Source organism: Topomyia yanbarensis, chromosome 2, assembly GCF_030247195.1.
Source record: "Topomyia yanbarensis strain Yona2022 chromosome 2, ASM3024719v1, whole genome shotgun sequence".
In the NCBI taxonomy this organism is placed as follows: Eukaryota; Metazoa; Arthropoda; class Insecta; order Diptera; family Culicidae; genus Topomyia; species Topomyia yanbarensis.
The window spans coordinates 458,260,826-458,282,441 of NC_080671.1; the positions used below are offsets into that span (position 1 = coordinate 458,260,826).

The following is a 21,616-nucleotide window of genomic DNA, read 5'->3' on the forward strand; positions in this document are numbered from 1 at the left end:
AATCTTCTCAATAGCTTGACTGATATTCGTTTCAAAATTTATGGTAATGAAGATTATATAGTCCTAATTGCAAAAGGCAAACATCTTTACTGAGTGATCGGAATTATTGGGGGAACTATATTTAACTATGCAGAAAGAGCGAAACACATAAAGACATAAATCTAAATTGAAACTCGCACCTGACATACGCTTTTCAAAAAAAAAACGACCGCGGACCTTTTTTGCATGCACCAACTGATAACTTGGGGTCGCAAACCGAGGATACCTTATTTTTTTCCGAGAGTTGTCCTACTGGAGCTGTGGAGCTAGGTTCTCGGAAGGGCTCCCCGTCAGAATCACATACTACAATTTTACAGACGAGACAGGCAAAGTCGCCCACTAAACACTGCTTTAGGCCAATTGTAGCGGGCCGTGATTCTGAATGCGATATTCATTGTACGGTTCAGGTATGTGCGGGCGTAGGGACTCGCGATCGCGTGTATCATCGCGAAGAGCTCGAGCATTTGCGTGTGCGTTTGTATGTCGCGTGTGCTAACGTGTATGTAACTTCGCGTGTATAAATTCTATTTTAACACTGTGTGCCTTTCGCATATTCGCGTGTGATCTTGGATAATCGCGTGCGGACCGTGAGTCTAATACTTTATTTTTTGGTGTACTGCTAAGATGCTAAAAGAGTGTGAGATCTTCCAAATCACTAGAGTGCCCGGTGATGTCGCCATGGAACGTGTTGTCTAGTGGATATGTGCTTTATTTTTTTTGGATTGGTCCTACTGAATGTATGGACCTAAGTTATTAGGACAGAGAGTAATGGTTTCCGGACGTGACCGATTCATGAGCGCGCTAAAATGGACGTTTATAGGTTCGTGTTTGAGACAGCGTTTGAAACTTCGCGAGTGCTAAAACGTTCTCCTTATTACCGGGGTGTTATTAAGTTTGCGCGATCGCGAACGTAGGTGTGCGTTGTTAATCGCGAAGGGCTTAAGCGTTCGTACGTTAACGTGTTTGTCACGTGTGCTCGCGTTCATGTGACTTCGCGTGTACAAGACTGGATTTTGTAACCGTGTGGCATTTTCTATATACGCGTGCGTTCTTGGATGGTCACGCGGACCTTCATTCTGATAGTTTGTTTTTGGTGTACAGTTCACATTCTGACAGGGAGTAAGTTACCCCATATCACTAGAGTCCTAGGTCAGGTCGCCATGTAACGTGGTGTCCAGTGGATATGAAAGCTTTCTTTTTCAATTGATCCAATTGAAGGCATGGACCTAGTCTGCTGATATCAAGGATAGAAAGAACAACGGAAGTGACCGATTCATGATCGTGCGAGTGCGGGAGTTTTTAGGTTCGCGCTTGAGACCGCGTTTGAAAATTTATAGGGGCTGAGAAATTCACTTTATCACTAGGATGCCATCATGTTTACTAGATCGCGGGTGTAGATGCCGGGGATGATCGCGAAGGGCTCAAGCATTTGTATATTAACGTGTTTGTCACGTGTATGTGACTTCGCGTGTATAACTTCGATTTTATAATTACGTAGTGCGTATTTTTGTTCGATCGCGCGCGGACCGTGAATCTGATGCTTAATTTTTAGTGTATTGTACAGATGGTAGTCCGTTTCGCTACGGGGAAACATGAGTTTCAGGTCATGTCACCATGGAACGTGTTATTTAGTGCATATGAGCGTCACTTTTTTGATTGGTTCAATTGACTGTTTCATGACATGACCGTTTCATGATCGCTCGAGTGGTGGGTTAATGTTTGAGACCGCGTTTGGAAGTTTACTTAACTACCGGGGTGTTTTCATGTAGGCGAAATCGCGGGCGTAGGTATATGTGGATTATTGCAATTGCATGGTCGCGTTTGTGGCTAGGTTTGTGTTATCGCGAAGGCCACGAGCGTTTGTACCTATATGAGTATAGATAGCGTATAGTAGAGATATACTAATAAAAGGAATCATAACATGCCGAATAAAGAAAAAAAGATGCAAAGAGCTTTACTAGAAGTGGAACAATACTATTTTGGTATACATAAATAATGGAAAAGCAAACTAATACATGTACAAAAGAAACAGACTAATGAAGTAGAATAGAAAAACATATGTAACATGCAATCAAACTCGTCTAAATGTAGCAAATGTTGTATAATTACCATTAACGACAATTGCATGCTGTTAGACTTTCATCATGCTATGCTGGCCGGGAATGGATGACTCGCGTGTGTCGGTAAATTTATTTTACCCTCATTTATCCAAACCGATTTTTCCGAATGAATAGAACCAAATGCTCAGTTTGATCACCAGAAGTATTCTATCATATACGTTAGTTCTGCATCCATTTCCTGACCCAACTGTCACAAATACTCAGACGAATACATACATAGATAGCACATAACAGCTGTACACTATTACGAAAAACTACGATTATCACAAAGCTACAACTAATAAGTTTCTACTTATTCTACTTTATTAAATTAATTTAATTAGTATATGCATGATGACGAAGTCGACCTACAAATGGACACACAATGACTCCCTCCGTGAGCCCCGTCCACGAATACCACCAATAGAACAATATTTGCAAACATGGCACACAGCAAAAGTCAATCTACGTCGATCCGCCAGTCGGCCACGACACCGCGCATAGGCCAGTGGTTTGGCGTTGGTATGCGCAGGTGCAGAGTATGAAAAAACATATAACATAAAAAAGGCGCATAAACCCTCTCGGTCTCCTCGATGCACCACTATCGAGGCATAATGCAATACCCATCTTAAAGCAATTGATGCTTGATGATGTTTGCAATACCGCCAAACCCCTAAACCTTGGGGAGGGTAAATCAGCTTTTTTTTCAGATTTTGTGAAAATTGTCTCTCAGTTTTAGTACGTTACTACGATAATTTTCAGACGATTTTCTGAATGTTATTTATAATTGTTATATGTAATTTATAAGGCTTTAATCTCGAGGATCATTTGTCTCTTTTAAAAATAGTATTGCATTTCAAAGATACGAAAAACTACAACTACATGAAACATAAAAACTGCCGTCTATCCTACGTGCACCGCTTTCCGCTCTTAGTAATTTTTTTTTTCTTAGCGGGAACCCATATAACAATTGCGGTTTTAAGGTACTCTTAAAGCGCCTCGTGAAACTTAAATTGCACTTATAGCGTGCTATACAACCTTAAATGCTACTTGGGAAGTAATGGTCAGATTTACCCTCGGCTGTTTGCTGATCGTTCCGTCTGTCTTCTCCCTCGCTTTACGTCCATGTCGTCGTCGCTAGAGTAACTTTAATTTTCGCTATTAGATGTTAAGTGCTTGTTGTGTTTTCTAGTTTTTTTTAAACAACATGGAACATTAAAGGGCTGTTTTGACTGTTTAACCTTTCGTCACTCGCGCTAGCGAAATCATCTTTGAGCGCCAGTAGCTGCTCGTTCAGTGGCCATATCCGCCACCTCGCGATGGTTAGGAACATTTCCTTGATTCACTATGCTATATTTCTCCTTAGTAGAGAACAATTTTGGTAAAAACTATTTTTCTCCATTAAGGAGAAAATTGTTTAAAACTATCTTTGCGCGTGAAGATTGCTACTATATAGTTTACTTCATAACAGTAACGTAAATAACACACGAGTCTTAGATACGGTGCGCTGCGCTGGACTGAACTCCTATCTTAGTAAAGCCGATTTTTATCAGTTTTGACTTATTTGTTTTTGTAGGTATTGTTACCCATTTTTCAGTTTTTTTACTTTACCTAATTCTTTTTTTTTTGCTTGTTGTCCGACTGTTTTATCTTCCTCATGTAATTATTGTATTTGACACGCTTCAATGCGTTAGCTTGACGGAGATGTGGGGCTATTATATTTTTACAAGACTTAAAAGCCGAAAACAAATTAATATTAGTGAGTGTTCTTCAAATCACGTTCTCAACGTGAGAGTGGGTCTTTTTTCGCTGCTGGGAAATACTAGTTTCATCCCCAACTAAATCTTGTGAGGTGTCCATGTCGATGTCCTACGCCTCCGCTTCATCATCCTAATTGCTGCCATGATGTTCGCAATCAAATTTTCTTCCTAGCTATTTGCCCTTACGTACCACGACGGTGAACCCTCCGTCTTGGGTAGTAGCTTCATTTGGTACTGTAATGCTGGTTTTGAGGTACTTGGCGCAGTGTTTGCGGATGCGATTATAGCTAGAGCAGCAGTTAAAATTTTTCAGGTGTTATATATGATATTAGATACTATGCCTTGGAATAGTTTCTTTAGCCATTCAGTAATGTGTCATTTGCTCTCGAAGAGAATTGTCTGGGTTCAATATGCAAAGAGTTGTCTCTCTGAATTGTGACATGATTTTATTAAAGGCAACCTTGCAGATAATTGGTGGCAAATCGATTAGCTGTATTTGTGGGCAACATGTTAAACGTCATCAGTACTGTGTTTCCGAAGGCGAATTCCGTAAGCCTGAGCTCCATTGTCATCGTCAGTAATTGCTTTACATCTCAAATACTCTATCATATACAAAGACGAATCAAAGTGATATGGGGAACACACTCTTCTAGAATCTCAACCATACAGTCACGTCAGTCTACGCAAAAACTCAAGAGCACACGAGAATTTATACAAAGCAAGTTAGATACACGTGACATACAAACGGCCGCACGATCAAACTCGTTAACGTACAAAGGCTCGTAACATTCGCGATAACACAAACCCGGTCGCAAACACGATCAACTCAACGTCTTAGCCCCATAAAGTTTATAAACGCGATCTCAAGACCCAAAAACTTCAGTCACGGTTTCCGCCAGTGGTGCAATTCTTGTTCGTTCGCGCGTAAAAAGCCTTTCTCATTCAGGAGAAATAACGAGAATACTCTTAGTAGTCCATGCCCTTCGAGCATTCACACTACACTCGTCTGTACTCTTCAATGTATTTCTCGTTTGCGAGGTAATACAGCAGACGAGCATTCGCGAGCAAAGCTTCCTGGAAATGCACTACCTACTAGATGAAAACTTCTAAGAAAGCTGGGGTTTTTTCTTCACTCGAGTGCGAACGATCACGAACGCTAGGCATGCTATTCGTACACGCCTGCGAACGAACGGGCTTGATCTGCTTCTCGCTCGTTTTGCAATACTGGTTTCCGCTATGTCATTATTAAATCATTATACTGTTTTCCAAACATTGACTTGTGATTTTTACTAGATTTAGGATCATTCTTTTCTTTCACATAAATTTCCTTATTGACGGGCTCAGTCGCAATGAAAATGTCGCCTTTCAAACCACAGGTACAGGAAGCTTGCCAAACCAGATATTTCTGTGTGAACTTGGACAGCTTCATATGCTTAAAAATATCGACCACTGTTCCTTCCGTTTGCCATTACATTGGTGACAGTTGATTTGGTCACTTTTAACGGTTTCGTTAACTTGGCGTGCAAGTAATTTGGATTCAGGCTATGCGCGAGCAAAATTTCTCTGTGTTGCTCCTTTTGTTTGGTTGACATTTTTATAACTAAAGAGCAAATGTCAAATAGAAAAAGCATCTTTCTGCACGCAGGCAAATAAGGGATTTGCGGATTTGTAGAACATCGTGGAAAGAAATGCGTCAAGTTTAGGTCGACCAAAATTTGATCGCAAATTTTAAATGTCTACGAAATTTTTAGTGGCTTTGAAAGAAGTCGATTTATCAATATTTCCATATTCATCAGGATGTCGGTATTGTATGGTTTTATGCCAAGCTTTGTCTGGTTGCAACTAGAAATCGTTAAAGAAACACCACATTCGGCCAAGTCGGTGCGCTACAACATTGCCAGTCTCTGAAAATACAACTTCTCATTTGTTCGATAGTGTTATGGACTTTTTTTGGTTTCAGGGAAAACTGGTTCAGGCGATTTTTGCAAGTTCTTCATTTATATATTTGGTGCAATATTATTGAACAACTCATAATTAAAACTTTTCACAAATGGCGAGAGAAAACAAAAAAAATAACGAGCGAGGAAAAATTTATAAATAAATGAAATGGAACAAAACAAGAAAGCTACAAAATGAAACATAAAATAACGGAAAAAATTAATAATATGCAAATAGTCAAAAACCTACCTAACAGAAAAAAAATCTTAAACGGAGAAACAACAGAAAATGGAAAAAAATATGAGAATGGAAAATTTAAAAAAAAAAAGTGCTTAACTATTTGAAGAAAGAGCAAAATTGAAACAATCAAATTAAACGAAAGAAATGATGAAAATTAGATAAATATTAAAGAAATAAAAAAATATTGCAAAATAGGTAAATTAATAAAAAACGAGTAAGTAGCAAAATGAAAAATAAAACACCATGAACATGGAGAGCAGTACAATTGGCAAAAGAAAGAAAAATGAATACAACAAAAAATATAAAAACAAGACAACAATAAACAAATATTGAAATGAACAAAATGGATACACTGCGTTAAACGTAAAAATAAAAACTATACAAAATGTTTGAAATGTAAGAAAAAATAGCAGCAAATTTTAAAAATTAAATAAAAACAAGAAAATGGGAAAATGTTAAAAATGTTTTAGAATAAAAGATATAATAATGTACAAGAATAGAATAAAAATATAAAAATAAAATAACTGCGAAAAATTTAAAAATGGCCGTTATTATTTTTTAAAGAAATAAAAATTAATGGGAATAATTGGATGGTATAGATTGAAGACAATAGTGAAATCATAGAAAAGGTAAAAATAAAAATCCTAGAAGAAATAAAAACAAGAATATTAGCACAAAGAAAAACAAGAGAAAACTTAAAAAATGATGGGTTAAATATAAATAAATCTATATAAAGTAAAAGTGGGAAAAAATTGAAAATTGATGAAATGTAAAACTAAAAACATTAAAAAACCAAAGAGCATAACAAAAAAAAGAAAAATATTCAAATGAAAGAAGTAACAAAATAGAAAATCTGGAATTCAAAATTGTTTAAATGAGTAAAAAAGGAAAATACTAAAGATAATTGAATATACGAATAAACATAAATGGGAGAATATTGAAAAAAAAATCCATACCAAAGAAAAGCATATATTTCAAATCTGATAAATGGAGAACAGAAAATTTCACAACAAAAATTAAAGCAATTGAAGAATTAAAGAAATTGAAAAAAAAAATTATTGCGCAATGAGAGAAACCTAAAATGAAAAAAGGTGGATAAAGAAATACTAACAGAAGTTAATTGGAAGATATGAAAAAATACAAATAAATAACAGAAAATAAAAGTTAAACAAACAAATACAAAAAAAAACAAATAAAACGATAGACAAAATGAAAAAAAAAAACGTGAAAAGATTAAAAGAATTAAAAAAGGGCAAATAAAATACAAAATACAAGTGCAAAACTGGGACAGGTTTTAACAGGGTAAAAATAGAAAAACGAAAATATGGGGCAAAATATACAAAAAAAGTTAAATAAGATTGAATGCAGAAAATAGAAAGAATGCAAAACCTAGATGAAATGGGAAAAGAAACAGAAAAAGCAAATATGAAACTAGAGAAAAAAGGAAAAGTTTCTTTAAACTGAGAAAGCCAGTTAAAGATGACAAAAACTTTCTGGTGGTTGGCATATTTAAATGAAAAATGTCAAGTGAATAAGAAAAATTACTATGGATTGCTTTCTTCGTGGATTTTCATATTCTTTCTTGATTTGTGGTGTTAATCAGCATTTGTTTCACAAATCCTATTTGAACAATTGAGCATTAGCTGGTAAAATACGGATCAGAATCATTTTCGAGAGCCCAGGACTTTCTACTTTAACTGGCTCAATTTTTTAAATAGTCAAAATCCATTAAATATTTGTTGTAAAATAAGAAATACAAAATAAATATCAGTTTTTTAACACACAATTTACAAAAAAATCTTATGTCTTTTTGCCCATTGCGCGTTAAAATGTTTTTTGAATTCTAAGCTTCAAAGTTTTCTTTTGAATTGTCTTTCATGAAGTATAAACTTTATAATGTAATGTACGATTAACTTTATTATAGAAATTGGAGGACATTAAATCTTACCAATGTTGAAACTCTAATTGAATTTTCCAATAAATTGTTATTGTACTAATATTTAACAGAATCATTCCTTCTGTTCAAATTCCGCGCCCCCTCCACAACTTCGGGCCCGGGGCAAAACACTCCGTCCCCCTCCCCTCTCGGCGGCCCTGGTTTTATCAATATGTCAGGTATGCCTCAAGACAGCAGTCCCGAACCTCTGCTATTCTCGCTGTACTTCAATGATATTTCCTGTGTCCTATGTCCACCAGAGTGCATACTTATTTACGCTGACAACCTCTAACTGTACCTAATTGTGCGGTTCATAGCAGACTTTGTTGTATTTCAGGGATATCTAAATGTTTTGTGATTGTTTCACCGACAGAAAAAAAACCCAACATTCTGGAGCTGCATTATCGCTGAAAAATCGCTCGAGAGAGTGTCAGTAATAAGAGACGTAGATCTGGTTTTAGAATCGCTGAAGTTTCTCAGAGATCACTACTCCCATGTTATAGAATAGGTGTCTATACAAGTCCCGGTTACATTATAAGAATAGCCTACTAATCCGTATTGTTTGAGAGCACTCTATTTCTCACTTATTTGGTCTGTTATGGAAGCTTCAGTTTCGGTATTTTTTGAAAACTCGTAGCTAGTTACCGTCTTCGACATAGTGGTTTGAACTGTAGTTTTATAAAGTTGGTTTTTCATAGTGAACCAAATAGCGATCTTTAGTAACATAGATGCAAAATAATTGATTTCTCCATACAAAATCCCATACAAACTTTGAACGCAATGCGCAAACCCGGGAAGCAACCGACCGCTCCCAAACTTTGCACAGGCATTTGGGATCACAAAAGAAACTCAAAAAGTGCTGTGCTGAGAAATGTCATATTCGAGCCACTCTAGTGTATACGTTTGATACTGAATCACTTTTCAGTTGTTATTTGCCTACTTGGATGACGAATGAAGCAGTCGCGAATAGACACACAATCATCCAGAACAAGTTTCACGTCCACCTATATTTTTTCTTCATTTCCCTCCAGATGGAATGTATCAATGCAGTGAAACAAAGAAAAATATTTATGCAAAGAAACTCTGAACTCTTTCCGCGTCTATTTATTTTTTTGGACTGAGTCATATTTTGAAGCCCACCGCTCTTCCACAGATACCCTCCGGAGAACGTAACATAGGTTGGCGCATACATTCGGAAAAGTCGAAGCATTGCACTTTCCCTATTTTGTCCATGCTTTACTTCCTTACACCCCTCACCTCTTACCTATCTACCAGCAGACTCAAACAGATGAGAGGTGTCAGAGCATGATGCGATGAAGCTCGACGGCAGTTAGGAGACGAACAGTGAATCGGCGAAAAAACAACAGCAATCCGAAACGTTTCGAAGATGCGTCAAGTGAGCATGAACAGATGAAAAATTGCAGAATGCAAACGGAAAATGAAATGTAGCTTGTAGTGGGGGTCGTAGTCATTTTCTAGGAGTTGTTGGGCGTAAGGGAAATGGAAATGATTGATTTCTTTTGTTTGTTCCGCTGTGTGCTGTTTTTTGTAAAATCCGCGTATTTGTGTTTCATTTGGTTGTCATGGTTATTCGACCTTTCCAGAGTGCTTTGATGGAACGGAATTAATTTTTTTACAGGATCTTGCTCTTGTTTCGAACTTTTTCTTGTTTGATGAAGATTTGTTATTACTTTTTCACTGTTATAATTACCCCAATTATTTTCCAACAAGTAGAGTAAAATTGGTTGTCGTGATAAAATCAAACAATGGGCGTCAACTTTTTCACCATACGCAAAAGTCGTGCGTGACCCCTTGCACATAAATAGCTACAACGAGGTGAGATTATTTCGAATGTTTATATCTTCGGATAAACTTGGCCAACTGCGCCGTCCATTTTATGTGAGATTAAATACCAATCCTTGCTGACGAAACTGTTCCATGAATATTCATACTACGGGAGTCATTGCCAATACATCGACAGAGCAAGTCAAATATTACCAAACCCCCAACCGGTCAATAATAATGACGAGTACAATCTGGCGAAATTTGCATACGACTGTAGCCGCCTGATGGCGCCAGTGTCGAACGGCGAGATACAAATATCAGCATGTCGCCTGCTGTTCAACGGTGCTCAGAGTTCAGAGTCGCCACAGCCTGCTGTGTTGCTCTCTTTATCAGAGTTCAATACTTTCAACTAGTGTACAGCTGGCGTTCATGCCATGTCAGAATTAAGTTTTCGGCACGTTCCCCATCCTTCAGTCGAAGGTCGGTTGGTCGGTCGGGTCGGTTTTGTTGGGTGGTTTCTCGGTTGGTAGTTTTCGTCTGTTGGACGGTTTCAGCAGTTGTACAACCATCAGAATGACGAGCACACTATGGGGAGTTTTTGTGTTTGGTTTCTTCTGCCACTAACGAAGTGTTGAGTTGGGTACAAGTTTGAAAGTGCTTCCGTTTCAGCAGCGGACAGGCAGGCGAGCGACGTTCGTCTTAAAGTTTATAGTGGGTTGTAGCGTGCCTTGGGTGAAACATGTCGAAATTATTTTTCTTCCCAATTTTAAACTTAACAACAACGCGGAACGATTGAAATACACAAGTAGCTGCTCAAAACTATTAAAATTTTAGTTGACCTGTTTTTTTGTGTTAAAGATCAAAGATTACTTTTTGCGATACTGCTCAAACAAGCACTTTCACCGTCTACATAACATGTCTACAGAACTAAGACTATAAAATTGTTATTTTTAACTTCCTGTGATTGATGTCAGGTACACCTTTTTCTCAAAACCGCACCATGCTTTAAAGGTCCAGAACGAAATGCTCCTCTACTGATAGAGCATCTAAACCCGATTTAGCAACTCTATCCAACCAAGGATTACTATCTGCATAAAGCGAGCTGATGTTGTCTTGGTAGATTTAAAACTTTTCAAATTGGGTCTGACGATTTGTCAGAATACTTAACAGATTGTTTTCATATATTTGACCTAATAAAATCTACACGCTCCCCAGTATAGCAGGGCATTAGCTGACAACTGATACACGATTCGAAAACGTGTCAAATTTTAGAGTGAAAATCACAAAATAAACCATGCCAGCTATACAAATATTAACATGGATGCACTCAAGTTAAAATTAAGTAATAAAAACAAATCATACTGGTTGACTTAAATTTATCGCTTGCTCCCCGGCAAAGTTTTATTTCCCTTTTGGACATTTCCCCACATTTTCTCGGCAGTCGGATCTGAATACGTGCAACACAAACATTGTATTATTCGGCATCTCAGTCTTATCCACTTGGGAGGATGGAAGACGCACGAACACGCACACAAGTGGAACTTTTTTAATAAACGAACTGACAGATTCATGGTGTGTATTGGAATGAATTTTAGTACTGCTATCGAAGTTCTACTAATCGCGTTCGCGGTGTTGATATTTGTTTGTCGATCGTAGCAGGCATGGGAATTTGTTCCTATAACTTAGCGACCGTGAGTAAGCCACAAATCAAGAATGTATCCCTCCATTGGGAATGCTTGTTTCGAACTCTAGTCGTAGAGTGAAACAAATAAATTGATATATTAGGTAAATGTTGAAGTCTATACAAGAAAACTCAGAAACATGACCGGAGGGTCGACGATAAAACCTGATGACGTGGGACATTATGTGGCAACTATCTGAAGGCTAGTGAAAACTAGATAGAACATTTAAAACAGTGATGGAATTTGTGTTTCGACTTCGTCTCATCAAAATCCGATACTAACTTAGTGACAGGACTAGATAGAAAGTTGAAAGACAAAACTTTATTTTAAGTCACTTGAGACTCATTAACGGCTATGCATACTGGACGAAAATGATGAACGTGCGAACTTAAATCCTTAACATCGATCAAATTCACAAGGTGTCTTTGAGGGAATTGTTCCGATGATTGCAAGAACGTTAACTGTAGTTCATAATAAGTCAAATTTACTATGACGTACCACGATGAAACCTAAAAAACAATTACACTCCTCAAAGAGATTGAACAGAGTGTAAAGACCTAAAAGCTGTGAACGCTCTGAATTGTTTTTAAATTATTAGAAAATCTGGAATCGTCAGGGAAAGAAAAAGTTTTTCAAGAGAAAATTGTAGTTAAAAATCATTTTTGGACATATTCAATGCACATTGGATAGACATCCATGGGTATTGAAATTGTCCAAAACTATTTTAAGAATTAACCCATTCATGCCCATGTTGTTTGTGGACAACAACGTTTTAAAAACAGGTATAACTTTTGATTGAGGCGAGATTTGCTCACAAAAACAAGTAAGGCTCATTAATATGATTATTGTCTTTAATATGAGTATTACCAGTTACAATGGTCAGCTCTAGAACTGAAGTTATTACAATTAGTCTGATTGGATTCCATTGAAGCAGTGCTGCCAGGGACAGTTTACGTTAACGACGGAAAATGATTTTTTAATTTATCTTCGTTATGGCGCAATATTATTGAAAACTGATAAAACTTATCAATTTAGACTGTCGTTGGCTACGTTTTCTCACGTAATTGGACTATTGTAGTTATTCTAGGAGAATTGTATTGAGCATTAGAAGGTAAAAAATGACCAGCTTCTAGCACTGCCATAGAAGTACCTATCTTTATGAAAATAGGCTTTTTATGTTTCTTGACCCCACCGTTTTCAAGGAAAAATAGTTTTGAAACCCTACATGCACTAGAAAAAAGTTGGGCATGAAAGGGTTAAGGAAAAATTCTCTTAAAAGTTCATCGAGATCGGAACAGTTGAAATTTAATTTGTTTTCTAGATATGTAAAGATCAATTCGTTCGCAATTTTCAGCATAATGACACATCATTCTATTGACGAGGCTATATTTAGCCCCTCCTCTAGGTTGACGAGTTTGACGGCAAACATCGTCAAGCATATGTGTGCATCAGAACCTCTGACAGACAACTGCTTTAAGTTGATTATTGCATTACCCCTCAATAATGGTGCATCGAGGAGACCGAGTGGGTTTATGGGCCTTTTAAATGTTTTGTGTTTTTTTCACACTCACCAGCCCAAACTAGCGGTCAACCAACAGTACAATCGCGAGACCGACTGGCGGGTCGCCGTGGATCGACCCTTTTTGTGGGATGTGTTTGCAAACATTGTTCAGCAGCTTAATGCCCGTGTGTGTGCGCTCGCAGTGGGGGTCATTGTGTGTCGATTTATCGACGTTTAGACGGGTTCAAGCAGTTTGATTGCATGTTACATGTGTTCTTTTCTTCTACTTCATTAGTCTGTTTTGTTGTACTTCTATTATTTTGCTTTTCCATTACTGATGTATACCAGAAATAATATCGGTCAATTTATACACTTCTAATTTATCTGTTTTATAGTTTACTTTATTCGGCATGTTGTGATTCCATTTATTACTATATCCTAAGTTAGGTTCATACTAACACCCCCAAAAAACAATTAGATATTCTCTCTTATACACTCACAATCTCTCCCATTCCAAACGTACAAACGTTCGTGGCCTTCGAGATAACACAAACCTGCAATTGCAATTGCAATCATCCACATATACTTACGCTCGCGATCTCGCCAACATTAAAACACCCCGGTAATTAAGTGAACATTGTAGCACCTATAAATTTACAAACATAGTTTCAAGCAGCAACCCGCCGCACTAGCAACTATGAATCGACTACGTCCGGAATTCTTTACCCTCGGTTATATCAGCCTAGACTCATGCCTTCGATTGGAGCAATCAAAAAATGATGCTCATATTCACTAGACAACACGTTGGTGACATGACCGGGAACTCTAGTTATATGAGGAAACTGGCTCACTTCTAGCATCTCCACCATACACTAAAAATTAAGCATCAGATTCACGGTCCGCGCGTGATCATTCAAGTGTACACGCGAAGTAACATACACGTTAGCGCAATCGACAAACACGTTTACATACAAACGCTCGAGTCATTCGCGATCACACTATTACGCAATTAGTGAAGATCCACCCCAACCCAGACCCGCACCCCTGGACTCGAACGCTAAAACCCACACCTTCCAGGGGAAGTGCATCTCCAACGCAGATCTTATCATTTCAATGATGGCCTCGAATCTGCGTTGCCTGTGTCCAAGGCACCATAGCTTCATCCGTCAGGTCAAGGATGTATGAAATCCGCTAGGCACCACCCGTGGCCTTAGTTGTCCATAGAGGGATAAAAAATATGACGCATCATTACATTGAGGGGGTTTGTTTTTGGTAACGTTTGTCCAAAAAGATTGTTCTTGGAATAAATTACGAGTTCTTAGATGACGGCTAGATACATGAAATTTTATTTGCAAAAGTAATGATGCGGATTGTACACGTTGAGCAAACTCAAAGCATGGCAAACTCGTGGCGCTCTTTGAGTGTTTGTATGTTGGTGAACATGCATCGTGCTTTATATGATGGAAAAGGAAATGTCCAGTTTAGTTTACGAAGTGTGCACAAACGAAATTGTTTTTGGACTGATTCGATGCGTTGTTCGTACAGGACAGTGTATGGGTTCCACACTACGTATGTATTGTATAATGACTTTATTGTGTAACGGTCTTCAAAATTAAAGACCAGCGTCCTATTTGCTTAATTTATTATTGTATGATAATATTCCACAAAAGTTAGTTTGAAGTCAAAAATTACATCTAAATCTCATACAATTTTACATCTTTCTACAAGTTGGTTTCCTAAGCGTATGTCTATGGGAATATTTGAATTTTTTCTGCTGAAAACTAATGAGTTACATTTCTTTACGTTAAGTTGGATCAAACTTTTGCTACACCATATGTTAAATAGATTGATTTCGTTTTGGAAAACTTCAGCTTCTTCGTCAATTCTTATTTCCATGAAAAGTTTTATGTCCCTGCATACATAAGCACTTTTAAATGTTGGAGTATAAAGGTTATGTCATTTACATATAAAATAAGAAGAAGAGGGCCTAAGTGGGAACCCTGGGGTACACCAGAGATGATATGAATTGGTTCAGGGAGTATATTCTGAAAGTGAACTGTTCGTTTGCTTTTCGAGCAATTTCAAGAGTTTATTTTCTATGTCATATTTTTGCAGTTTGAAGAGTAATAAAGGTATGCCAATACGGTCGATTGCTTTACCAAAAACTGTGTGGAGGGTTTCCGCATGGTTGCCATTGTCCATTGCATAAATGTTCTGGAACCATGCCTTCGCCGAATGTTTGTTTAAAATATACTAATCTGCTCAGTTCTCTAACATATTACTAAATTGTTTTAAACATTAAGTGGCTGAAAATTGTTAGGTTTAGGAATCACTCAAATCTAGCACATTCAAAATCAAGGTCTTACACTCTTCTGTTAAAAATAGAAATTTGCTACATAAAGTAAACCTTTTGTAAAAAATGTAACAGCATTTATATAAAGACATGTTTGTAGTTGACCTTTTTATTCGCTTCTGTCCAGCAAAGTCAAAGATATTTAGTGTTATACTGTTCAGTGTGATTGTCATTAAAAATCTTCGCTCGCTGAGGTCCATGAAACTGCCAAACCCGTGGTTCAGCGCCATGACAAGCTTAAATCGCTGACCACCCCGTCGATCTTAACTTTGTGAGCGGGTATGGAGACGGGGTAGCCCTTCATAAAAGACTTCTCGCCAGTTACGTCATATGCTTACATTAGACAGAATATCACAATTCTGAGGTTATCTGGGCGGACTTTCGAGGTATCTGTCGCGGCTGAATGGTTCTGCGTTCTTTCGAAATCTTTAGAATACTTATCGGATTATCTTCAATCCGGACGTAGATCAGATATGGTCCAACCGCGTTCAATGTGTACAGTTTCAAACGGGAAATCGGAGTTTTTGTTGATGATTTTTTTTTCGACATCCATTTTTTCTGTTTCTTTTCAGAAGAATTTATTAATGCTAGGGCCTAGAACCTTAAGGGATATTTGTTAAAATCTTTTGCTTGAAGGAAATTCGACAACCTTTGATTTGAGTACTTGGCGAAATCGGTTAATCATAGTTCGAAATTCAAACGAAATCCCGAAAATAATTGAGAATTCAAACTCAAAAACATATACATAAAAATTGAAATGAATGATCACGTTCGTTGGGTCACAATTTATCGGAAAGTCATAATATATCTCATTATGAAAGAACTTTGATATACAGGGTGTTTGGTTCATGGTTAAGAATCTCTCGGGGGGTGATAGACTGCCATATATGGAGAAAAAAATTGTTCTACACATACCATCAAATCTCAACCGTTACAGAGTTATTGAACTTTTTGTGTAAAAAACTTATTTGTCTTAAAATACCTCTAACTTTAAAAGTATGCTTTGTATTTAAAATGTTTCAGTTCCATTCGAAAGGTGAGAAAATTTCGCATTGAGTGATGCCCTCACATGTTTCAGCTAATGAGTTTAAGTAGCCTTTTCAATGTAATTTATTGAAAATTAAACAATTTTAAATGATTTTTCGTTCATTTCTTGAAAATCCTAATAGTTAACCTTATCATTTTAATAATTCAGATTGTTAGTCTTGATGAGCTGCTTAATTCGTTCTTTGACATGATACACTTACCTTTTCTTATTTTCATGATTTTGGGTTATTCAACTTGGATATTTTTATCTCATTTTCACTAGTACCAGCTCTAATTGAAAAATTATGGCCCTCATTGTACTTTTTTTCTTTGTATTCGAAAGCCAGGAAAATTTTACAGTGAATAATGTATTAATACCTTTCAGTTAAGTGAATTTAGTATTCTTTTAGAAGTAAATTAGTTTAAAGTTAGTGCTATTATTAGAATTTTCGTTAATTTTCTTAAAATAGTAAATAATAAACATCACCATTATTATCATGGAAATAATGCATCTCAGCAAGTTCTACAGTTCTTTCTTTGACTCCATTCAATTATCTCTTTTGGTTTCGACGCAAAATCATTTTTATCACATCGTTTCATATGCAAAAATAACGATTTCGAACCCACTACATTTGTGGCGAGCTCTTGCTGTGTTAACTATTAAATAGCAGCAAAATGAAAAGAGATATAGACAAAGTGTCTAATAAAAAGTTATAGAGAACATTAAGGGGCATCAAATGAACAATAGTAACGATAAATTTTGTTGATTAATAATTAGAATAATTAAAAAAACTCTCCAAAACACAAATTTTGAGTTATTTCGTTAGTAAAAAATCATTTAATACACTTAACTAAAAGATATTTGTACATACACTGATAGGACATTTTCTCAGCTTTCCAATGAAATCTTGTAAATAACGATATAGATCATATTTTTTAGATTAGAGTCTTTTAAGCACTTGCAAGTCGGTTACAGGAAAAGTATAGTAATGAAATTACAAAGAAATGAGAAGAGATAGAAATCTGACGTCCAAGAACAAATTATGAATCGTACTAAAACCCAACTTTTGGATAATGTATATTGCTATAATCATACTTAATTATTTCAAGAAAATTAGCAGAAACCTCCTCAAAAACACTAACTTTTAACTACTTTACAGCTAAAAGGTAATTAAAACTAATTACTTAAAAAATATGAGAACACCATTCAATAGGAAATTTTCTCATCTTTCGAATGGAACTGAAACATTTAAAATACAAAGTATACTTTTAAAGTTAGAGGTATTTTAAGACAAATAAGTTTTTTACACAAAAAGTTCAATAACTCTGTAACGGTTGAGATTTGATGGTATGTGTAGAACAATTTTTTTCTCCAAATATGGCAGTCTATCACCTCCCGAGAGATTCTTAACCATGAACCAAACACCCTGTATAATACATTTATCATTTAAATATATGACCCAGTACAAAATGTTGGCACCTAAAGGAGCGCGAGATTTTGAAAATCAATTATCAAGTATTTCTGCAATTTTCGCTTCTGCACTTTTTGCCTTTTTCTAGTGTTGCCATAATTTTATTTTATTCATCTTTTTCACTTTTTACCTCTTTTGCATTTTTTTTCCATTTTCTCAACCCATTTTTTGATATCTTTAGAGGAAATTGAACATTCCTTATTTTTCGTATATTACTTCATATTTTTTTATTTGTTTCTTCATCCAATTTTAAAAATTGGTCTATTTTAGTCAAACCCGTTTTTATTTTCTTTTCCTCCACATTTCTTTTTTTCCATATTTCTCTGCATTTCTACCAATATTTTATTTTTTTTTAAATTCATTTCAATTTGTCTTTTTGTCCCATTATGTAGGTAGCTTTCTCACATTTTGTCGTTTTGTTCCATGTTTTCTAGCGTTTTGGCTTTCTATTTCTTCTGAATATTTGTTTTTTCTCATTGTTTACATTATATTAGTTTATTTATTTTTTACTAATTTTTCAGGCTTTCCTTTTGTTCATCATTGTTCATCTTTTTTTCATTTAACTTATTTTTGCTTTGGAAGTACTTTTTTCATTCACCTTTTTAAATTTTGCTAATGTTTGATTTATCCTTCTTTGCCGTTATGTCCTTTTTCTCTTTGTTTTACATTAAACCCATTTTTGAATTTATCTCAAATTTAAATACTTATATTTTTTCTATTCTTTAACCTTCCGGAAGTCGCGCTAGTACACTGAGTGCACGCTGCTCTGAGAATCTAACGAAATCGTCTTAGCTTCTCGTTCAGTGGGCCATTTGCGTGACTTCCGGAGGTTTAAGGGGTTACAGACCCTTTTATTTTCAAAAAATCAATTTTTTTTTTTGTTGCTTTATCTGAAAGTACAACTGCTTGAGTATATTCTCCCAAGTTTTTATTGAGATCCGAGAAATAGATCGAAAGTTACAACACTTACAAGCCCGCTTCGTCTACCAAGAGCAGTGGTCACTTAAAATTTTAAAGTCGATTTTCTCGAAATGTCGTTTTTCCAAAAATACTTTTCCCGTGATCACGATTCCCGAAAAACCACTCAACCCATTTTTTTCAATTAATCTTAGATTAATTTTCAATTAATCCTAATAATTTTTTGTAGCATTAAAACAGCGATTTAATAGGATAAGGAAAAACGTTCGCGAATGCAGGAAAAATTATTATTTATTCAACTAATCGTTAAGGTACGAATACCCATATACTAATGAAATTTTTTGAGTTTTTGGATTTTAGTTGATCTATTGGTCTTCAATCGTGATCACCACAAACCTTTTAATTAAAAAGGGGGTTTTGGAGAAAAAGACATAACTCCACCAATTATCAATATATTTTCATAAACTTATGCTTGTTTATTTCACTGAAAAATGTACTACCACAATACTATGCCTTTAATGTAATGAAATCATTGCTTTATTTACGTAAATTCAAACTTTCTTGACATTTTTCGCTCCAAAAGATATGTAACCCCTTAAAGGGATATATATCCTAAGGTTGGTCAAAAAACCAAAAAAAAATAATTCTTTTGTCTAGAAGTATAGACTGTGATCTCAAATTTTAATAGAGATCCAACCAGTAGAAGCAAAGTTATTACATTTCCCATCTTACTCCCTTACGAGGGTGAATGACCTATTGAGGTTAAAGACCCAATAAACAATATAATACAATTACTCTCTTACGGGGGCGTGGCCTATAATTGAAACTTTAAACGCGATTGTCTCGAAATCAATGTCTATCCAAAAACGTCGTTTGCTGTAACTACGATTGCATGAAAATGTTTTCATCCGATTTCAAGATTTTTTTTAATTGCTAAAAATAGTAAACAAACCGAACAACAGAAAACTATTTTATTTGTTAACAGAATATGAAATAAATTTGAGCGGCCTAAATTTAGCATTAACTGTACCGAAATCTTTACTTTGTATGACGGATATATTCATCACGTGTGCGCCGTTTGTACCCCTTCCCTGTCAGCATACAGCCCACAGATCTTCACTAATGCAGCTCCCACCCGAAATGAAACTGAGTCATGCTACAACCCCAACCGCTGACTGACAGTGGTTGGGACCAGGACCCTCGGATGCAAGCAAAACGGCATAAGGTGGCTCGTAACCCTAGTTGGCACCGCGGGGAGGTGTAGGGTAGGAGTTCTGTATCAGAGGTGAATGGCGGCCACTTAAATTATTTAATCCATTTTATGTTTCTTTCAATTTCTTCTTATTTTCTCCATTTAATGTGTTTCTATAATATACAATTTTGATTTTTCTCCTGCTTTATTCGTTCCCATTTTGTCCGTTTGTTCCATTTTTTGTTCAATACCTTCCAAATTTCTTCATTTGTTGTCGTCTTTTCATTATTACAATTTTCCATTTTCATCTAATTTTTCAAATTGTTGCCCATTTTTATTTTAAATATATTTTATTGTTTTCGAATCAAAAATTTGAATTTTTCAGTTTTATGCATTTTTTTATAATATTTTTGTTTTCTTTTTAGTAGTTTGTATTTTATTTTTCTTTTTGATTGATTAATCTAAAAATGTTAGTACCTTTACCGATTTTTCATTATTTTCGCCATTTGTTCAATAATTTTCAACTTCTTTAATCTTTGCACATTGCTTGTCTAGTTTCCTGATTTTTTATCTTTTCTGTTTTGTTTTTTTTTCGCTTATACATTTTTTGACAATTGACTTTGTTTTGTTTATTTGGTTGAAAATATTATTTTTGTATTTTCCACTGTTTTGTTTATTCCATTTTCCATTGATCTTCGTTTAGATATCTTTCTTTTTGGAAATTACTACATATTTAATCAATCAAATTCCTTGCTTTTACTGATTTTTCTTTGGAATTTTAATTCCTTTTTTCTCCCCCTTTATTTATATTTTATATATTTTTTAATATTAATATTTTGATGTTTTTGCGTATTTTCTCGGTTTAATTAGTCCTCCTTTTGTATATTTGTAATATCTCTTTTTTAAACGTATCTCATTTCCACGCGTACCCTACAGCTCCGTATTTCCTCTCTACGGCCCTATGTATATTCAAGTAATGCAAATATTCCTTGATGAGTCTTTGTTTCAGACATCCACAAGTCTTTTAGGAGGATTGGGAAGGGCAAAATGGAGGGAGGCGTGAATTTGTCGGTCGAAGTAGATTTCAGATAAATCAGTCTACTATAAAGTATAAGCTATAAACAAAACTTAGAAATATGTTAAAATTATGTAACAGCTGCAATATTCTACGATTTTTGTGTTTTTGATTTTGACCTTAGGCCATCAAATTCAGTTTTACTAGCGCAGCGGTAACGAGGATACAGATCGAAAAACAAACAAGCGGCTGTGTTTCGAGCTTAGCACTCTTAGCTACTCCGGTATAACGCTTTCAATAGCTCGTCTACAGCTAATGACCACAACAAGGGTGACAGAACTCCCTCTTGAGGGCATCATCTGTTTTCATTGTCATTGTGCTACAGTACAGCTCTGTCACAGCGCATGAATAGTGTGGGATTTGAAACCCCTCAGATGACCAAACAAATGTCTGCTACTAAATGGTTGACTTTTTTCAGGCAACTCCGTCATCATCCCGTTCAAAGGCCTTCGATCGAATTCTGCCTGTTTCAGTACTAGGTGCAAGGAACCATAACAGTAACCGCTGCTTGTTTGCCACCATTTCATTCGTCTCACTGACTTAGTGATGAGTAGATCTTTGCAATACATTTTTTATTGAGAAACTTCTGTAAAAAGATAC

General features: G+C 35.8%; 1 protein-coding gene across 11 annotated transcripts in view; it reads left to right on the top strand.

Moving 5' to 3' along the window:
- The window catches only part of LOC131685888 (uncharacterized protein CG43867), a 1,093,825-nt gene that overhangs the window by 1,025,279 nt on the left and 46,930 nt on the right, over positions 1-21,616 (top strand). The gene's annotated exons all lie outside the window — the stretch shown is intronic.